The 7,699-nt window shown below is 43.6% G+C and overlaps 1 protein-coding gene across 5 annotated transcripts in view; it reads left to right on the forward strand.

The window, feature by feature from the left end:
* The window catches only part of Mapre2 (microtubule associated protein RP/EB family member 2), a 135,678-nt gene that overhangs the window by 65,119 nt on the left and 62,860 nt on the right, over window positions 1-7,699 (forward strand). The window lies entirely within an intron of this gene.

A 7,699-nucleotide genomic window follows, 5' to 3' on the forward strand; every position in this document is an offset into this window, starting at 1 on the left:
CACAAACAAACAGCAACAACAAAGCATAGAAAAAAAATGTCACGGTAGAAGCTGTAGTCTGTCAGTGTGTCCCACAGTGTGTCCTTCTGTCCACAGAAGCAGCAAACTAGTGTCTGTGACCCAACTGTGCTGAAGGGCGGGTCTCTAGTAGCATGGCAGTCCACAGCTCTCTGTCTTCCTTCTCCCATGTTATGCTGCCTGGATTTGAGTTGATTTGATTTGATTTATATGAGTCCTAGGCATAAGAGCCTGGCCACCAAGCCAGGCATCAAACTAGGATAAAGAAAGGACAGCTACCTGCTCTGCCCCTGACTGATAGAAGAACACCACCACCACCAAGGTGTCATGTCCTCCACAGGAGGAAGAAGACAGACAGAGACCTGTGGATTGCCGTGCCTATAGAGACCCGCCCTTCATGCAGCACAGATGTAGAATGTTTCTATGCCCATTGCCAGGGGTAACCAAATTAACTTCTTAAATTGCTCTTCTGTGGACAACCCCAGAGCAAGACATAGATCCTGGAACACCTGATCTATCGTGACCCTGCTTTGAGGGAGCTGTGAAGGGGTTGACTGAGAGTGTGGAGGAGAAAATGGAGACAGTGGGGCTGTGGGGGTCAATTTGGTGGAGTTGGGTGGGGCAAAGAGATAGAACGAGTGACCTAAGAAATCATCTCCGTTAGCAGGCAGTGCTGACAGACATTTTACCTATCTGTTTACTTTTGAAGAATGCTTCCCCAGAAATAATTTTTAAACCTCGCCAAATTGGTTCTTGGACAGACTTGCAGGCTATTTTGTAATTGGGTTTCGGGACCCATGACGAGTAACATGGTAGAATTCCTATTTTGGTTTTTCCATGTTTGGGGCTTGCCAAACCTTAATCCAGGCTAACTTGTCTCATTGACTCACAGAAAATTCCATTTGTTTTAGCAAGGAGAAATGCAATGTCTAATTTTATATGGCTCAATAATTGCTGCAAAGCATAAGCTTGCTGTGCCTCTCTGTCCTGCCCATCACCAAACATCAAATGCAGGAGAAGCAGAAGCCTGCAGGTTGCTGGGTCCCAGGCTGGGCTTGCTTACTCTGAAGTCAGTGTCTGCAGAGAAGTCAGAACTGCAACTGTGCTTTCTGAAGATAGGGATTTCTGCAGTTTTGTTTGGTTTTTGTTTTTTTCGAGACAGGGATTCTCTGTGTAGCCCTGGCTGTCCTGGAACTCACTCTATAGACAAGAGGAAGCTGGTCTCAAACTCACAGAGATCCCCTTGCCTTTGCCTCCTGAATGCTGGGATTAGAGTGTGCCACCACGCCCAGCCCCTTTGCTTTTTGTTTTTTCAACAAGGTGTCTTTGCTGTGACTCAGGGCTCACCTATTAGACTCCACTGACTGGCAAGTAGCCCCAGTGCTCTACTTGTCCCTACTCCCCCGGGCCCTGGCTTTGTATGTGGGTTTTGGGATCTGATTTGGACCCTCATGTTTACTTAGCAAGCGTTGTACCAACCAGACTATCTCCCCAATCTCCTCTATTTACCTTTTACAGTATTGAATATAGCCAAGTCTTTAAGTCACACTTAAAGACTTTAAGGACATAGTGCTTTGGGCATTTGTTTGCAAGTTTGGCCAAGAGGAAATTCTGTCCCAGAGCCACCTGGCAGGCCACCTGATAATCAACTGCCATTTCCATCCAAAAGACCCAGAAAGTTCCGGACCTGAGCTTCAGCCCCATGCTGGTTCTTTGCTCCATGGCCTTCAGGGTGACCTCACTTCTCATAGTATGACATTTATCTTGATAAAAATATGTTAGTCAGTTTAAAAATTGATCTCTTAGGGCTGAAGAGATGGCTCAGCAATTTAGAGCATTGAGTCTGGATTCAGTTCCCAGCATCCCCATGGTGGCTCACAGCATGCATTTATTTATTTAGGCAATATTTTCTTTTCTATTCCATTAATTAATTAATTAACATCCCAATTGCTGCCCTTTTCCCTGTCCCCACCTCACACAGTTCCTCCCCCCATACCCTCCTTCCCTTCTCCTGTGAAAAGGAGGATCGCCCCCCCCCTCCAAAAAAAGGGAGGGTATCTCCCCACCCTGGCACATCAAATCTCTGCAGGGCTAGGTGCAACCTTTCCCACTGAGGTCAGACAAGGCAGTCCTTCCAGGGAATCTAAGTCATTCCTAAGTCCAGTTCCAGGGGCTCCAGTGCTATCTTCTGACCTTCAAGGGCATCATCAGGCATGCACATGGTACACACACATACATCCAGGCAACACACACACACACACACACACACACATATAAAATAAAAGGAACAAACCTAAGAAAAATTTTAAAACATTATCACTATTTTAAAATTATTATAATGTCTATCTTCATCGGAGTATTCTTATGTCTTGTGAGGGTGTGAAGTCAGACGTGGTGACCTGAAGCTTTGTCTCCTGGTGACCTGGTACAGAGACCCTTCAGGTGCCACATGGCACTCTCGTGTGTAAGGAGAGACTCTGACACTTGCCCTGCTTTCCTCCCGAGAGTGGCGAGAAGTGACTTCCTCTCTGACGTGCTATCAAACTCCCTGCAGTAAGCACACAACCCTTCTGCTAGGCGGGAGCTCTCTCTCACCTTTAAGTGTCCATGTCGGTTAAGATGCAAGAAATTATAATGAAGCCTTAGAATTTCAGAACATAACTGTGGAAAGGCTAAGATTATTTAATTCTCATCAGAGGCTAATATTTAGAAAAGTATAAGAACTTTTCTGTTTTTAGTCATCTGGATAATTTCAGATTGAATATATTAAAATCATGTTTGTAGAAAAAAGTGGAAGGGATGATATCAGTATGGAAGTAAAATCAGAGAGAGACACAGAGAGAGAGAGAAAGACAGAGACAGAGACAGAGAAGTGGGGGGGGGGAGACACACATACACACAGACACACAGAGTGGCAGGGTGGGGCATGGACACTGGCTTGCTGGATCTTCACAAGGACCCTTCCCCATGGGACAGGGCATGCCAAGCCAAAGCTGTCAGGCCTAAACGCAGAAAGCTGGCATGTTTGGGTTGGCAGTTAACAAAAGATACCACAAAGTCAGGTGTGCACAGAGCTGTCTCACTGAAACAGGGACTGTCTTGAGATTACACTTGACCATGGTCAAAGCCCAAGCTAAGAGGATGCAGCAAGGCTTACCAACGATTGGAGGGCAGTGCTCACTAGTGCTGGAAGTATAAAGTGGTACAAACATGGAAATTAGAGTAGAGGTGTCTCAAAGAGTTAAAATTGAACTTCAGATGGCCCAGCTACACCAGTCCTTGAAGCATGCCAAAGGACTCTGCATCTATCACAGAGACACTTGATCATCCATGTTTCCTGCTGCTCTTCTCACAGCAGCAAGAAAATGGAACCAACCTAGATGTCCATCATCAGATGAGTGGATAATGAAAATGTCCACACACACAGGAATTTTATGTAGCTATCAAGAGAGATGAAATGCAGGCAAAATGAAATGGATGGATCTGGAAAACAGTCCATTAAACCAGGTGGCACAGACTGCACAGATGCCCAGACAAATGTTCTCTCATGTAGATCCTAGCTTTCAGTCTTTACATGCATGTGTGTGTGTGTATATGCAACGGAACACGTGACATGAGAACGGAGAGGTCACTGTGGGTGGAAGGGCAGCAGAAAGGGCAGGGAGTAGGGTGAAGACTCAGGAAAAGAATCAACAAAAACAAATCTTACTTGAAAACACCATCGTGAAATCCAATACTTTGTATGGTAGCTAATAAATAAACCCTTTCTGGAGTTGGGAAGAATATAGATTACAAGAATGCTCCAGTCTGCATAGAGAGTTCATAGACATTTATATTGATCCTGGTTGTTGATTCAAATACCCGTTGAAATGTGTCGAATGTGTCGGCCATGTTTAAGTGAATTTAACATGTTCCTACCTTTCAGCATTAGCATGTTCCTTCCCTTCAGTGGGTTTTCCTGCCTCATGCTCTGTCCACTTACCTAGTTTTCCCATAAGGCCCTCTGATCCAGCAGTGCCAGGGGCTGCAGGTGTGTTGGAGACCTATTACCGAAGCAGTTGGAGGGCGGGGCTGATAACTAACCAGGCTTCTAAAGTACCACGCTGCTGCTGTTTTTGTTGTTTGCCCCTCGTCTTAATGAGCTCTGTGGAAGCATAGAGGGCCTTATTTGTGGGAGAATAAATACAAGGACAGCTGTCCCGGGAGAATGTTATCATCACAGACCCCGAGGGAAGTGTTGCTTCATGGCTGCTCTGGAGCCGTCCACGTGTGGTGTTTTGATTTTGTTTTTGTTTTTTGGGTTTGTTTGTTTGTTTTTTTGGTTTTTCAAGACAGGGTTTCTCTGTGTAGCCCTGGCTGTCCTGGAACTCACTCTGTAGACCAGGCTGGCCTCGAACTCAGAAATCCGACTGCCTCTGCCTCCCAAGTGCTGGGATTAAAGGCGTGTGCCACCACGCCCGGTGAGTCTGACTCTTGATCTGCTTGTTCACTTGCCNTTTTCAAGACAGGGTTTCTCTGTGTAGCCCTGGCTGTCCTGGAACTCACTCTGTAGACCAGGCTGGCCTCGAACTCAGAAATCCACCTGCCTCTGCCACCCAAGTGCTGGGTTTTTGTTTTAATCTCATCTTCCTGCCCTATTTGGTATTTCTTCATCTTCTGTAACTACGGACCATTTTCCACTCAGTGGAGTGTGTTTGTCAAGCACGGATCTGTTTGTTTCTTCCCTCTCTGTTTAGTTTTTAAATCACCTGGAGCACAATTTTCATCACCCTTGGTTGGATGCCACCTGGCACTTGACAGTTCTCCTTCCGCCGATCCATTGCTGGGAAATGTAAAGGCTTTTTATTACCACCAGCAAAATCATTAGAAAAGTGTATCGCTGGCCAGAGCTAGGTCGATATAGAAACCCTGTCAAATGGTCCAAAATACTTTTAAGTTTTGAATTATTTATCCTTACTGAGGCTTTATAGAATTTATAAAGGTGGCGAAAGGTGATTTCATTGTAAACGTAAATGGTTTCCCTTAGTAAAATATCCTCTAAAGAGAACAGTGAAAACTGTTGACTGAAAAGCAGTCGAAGCTTTAACAGAAGTGTAGAAAAGTATTCATGGTCACATACCTGGGGTTCAATGCTGGCAGAACCCCAAGGGAAGGAGAATTTAGAGCAGTGATTCTCAACCTGTGGTTCGTGACCCCTTGGGGGCTAACATATCAAATATCTTGCATATGAGATAGTTATATTATGACTTATAACAGTAGCAAAATTATAGTTAGGAAATAGCAATGAAACCATGTTATGTCTATGGGTCAGCACAACGAAAGGAACTGTACTAAAGGATTGCAGCATTAGGAAGGTGAGAGCCACTGACTTGGAGGGCGTGTGGGTGGCATGTGGGTGGCATGTGGGTGGCGTGTGACTGCTGTTTTCTGTTTATAAACTCCTCATTTAATACCTCGGAGCAGAAAGCAGATTGGTATCACCTTGAGGAAAGCAAACGGCTTCGAGTTTAGTGTAATTGTTTAGTAAGTATATAGACCTGTTCTATAAAACCTGAAACTTTAGATTTTGGTATTTTATCTAGCCATGTTTAAAACATTTATTCCTTCTGTGTCATCAAGTACTGTCTGTTACAGAAAGAAGTCAGGACCTTGGAGAAATGACTGGTTTTAGGTCATAAAGTTACTAGTTGAGCCTGGAACACCTCGTCACACCAGAAAACAAGGACGACTTTATCAAAAGAACTGAAAGGCCAGTCTGAATAAGCACACTGACACTCAGATACGCCTTTTATCAATCAAGATATAAATTGTAATTGAGTAAGGCATATCACGTTTACTAAAACTCTGTGATCTCATGGTTATACTTCACAAAACTAAAATAAAAGTCCTGTTGACTACAGAATATTCAGGACATACCTATTACCCGGAAAGTGTGAAGAGGCAATCAGGACCTGTTCTGTGTTGTGTCCACCATCCAACCTCAGGCTCCCTCAGAAGGGATGTTCTTCATAGAATCATCAGAGATGATACATTAAGAACAACCTACAGGCAATAACTTAGTTTTTGGATGTAGGCAAATAGCTCAGCGTTTAACAGCACAACAGAAGGAGCCAGACATTCCCCGACTTCCAGAGAAAGCTCACTCATTGCAGGAAGGAGTCTTTCACCTCACTCCCCAAGTTAGGGCCTGTAGATTACATCATAGGGTACAGGAAAGCAAAGGCCAAGGCAGTATTAAACGACGCCCAGAGTGATGGATGGGAGCATCCAGATTTAGAAGCCTCCAAAAAAGGTAGCAATTACAAAGTCTACATGAAAGATCCGAATAGAAGACTAGCATGCAGTTAATAGGAAAGGAATAAGTCCACAGAGGAAGCTCAAATCCATATTCAGATGAAGACAGATGACCAGCCGTCATGCCACCTGCCATATTAAGACATGATGCTCATTTCAGTGTACTGGTGCTGTTGGGTTTGTTGCTTAATGTTTTCTGATGTCTTTGTAACTGAAAGGACTCAATACTTGGCATTTACTCTAAAATAATATGGGCTGTGGGGCTAGCAGAGAGGAGTTATGGGGATATAATTATAATAAGCTTGGAGTCGATTGTTGAGTTGATTGTCACTGAAACAAAGTAGACATGACTGGTTTGTTACTCTGCTTCGTTTCTTTTTTTTGTGTATATTTGCTGCTCAAATAAGATATAATATATGTCTATCATTATATATGCATATAAACATTCTATGAAATTCACAGAATTGCAAAATTTCTATCCATGTTTAATTGTTACAAAGACTCTTTTACACAGCTGTTAGAAGGGGCAGCCTCTGAGACACTGGGATTTTGAGTAGTTGTAATAAAGGTTTTGTGAGTTCATGTGTAAAATATAAGCTTCCCCGGGCTGAAGGGATGGGTCAGTGGTTAGGAGCACTCGCTCCTCTTGCAGAGGATCCAGTTTAGTTCCCAGCACCCACACTGAGCACTCACAACCACCTGTAATTCCTGCTCCACATGATTCAACATCCCCGTTTCTCCTCTATTGAGCACTGCACTCACAAACACACACACACACGATTCAGCATCCTTGTCTATACTCTGAGCATTGCTCTCTCTCTCTCTCTCTCTCTCTCACACACACACACATACTCACTCATAATGAAAAATAAATAAATCTTATTTAAAAAGAAACAAGATTGTCATGGTGTACAGTGTTGTAAGCCTAGTAACTTAATGTCCCACATAGACTTCAAGTCAAAAGTGAGACTCTAAATTCTATTACAAATTAAGAATCTCAGAGCCCAAAGAGTCTAGGTAGGAGATATGCTGCAGTGGCGCCCCAGGAAAAATACATGAAATGTGATCCCAATAGGCAGTTAGAAGGAACTGGGGGGAAAGGGCAGCAAATGGCTTTGGTGGAGTCAAGCCTGCCGCACTCTAGAACTGGTGAAACTTCCCACTCCAAACCCCGTTCCACCTGCAAATGCTTACCTGAGCTAAGCCTGGTAGGTAAACCAAGTAGGTTCACAAATCAAACATTTATGACAGTGAACCATATAGAACTTTAAAACAGCCCATGAATACACGTGTGAGCTTACCATGAAGCGAGCCACAGTGACTCATACCAGTGATTTTTTTTTTTTTTTTTTTTTTTTTTTTTTTTTTTTTTTTTTTTTTTTTTTTT

This window comes from Mus caroli, chromosome 18, assembly GCF_900094665.2.
Source record: "Mus caroli chromosome 18, CAROLI_EIJ_v1.1, whole genome shotgun sequence".
NCBI lineage: Eukaryota > Metazoa > Chordata > Mammalia > Rodentia > Muridae > Mus > Mus caroli.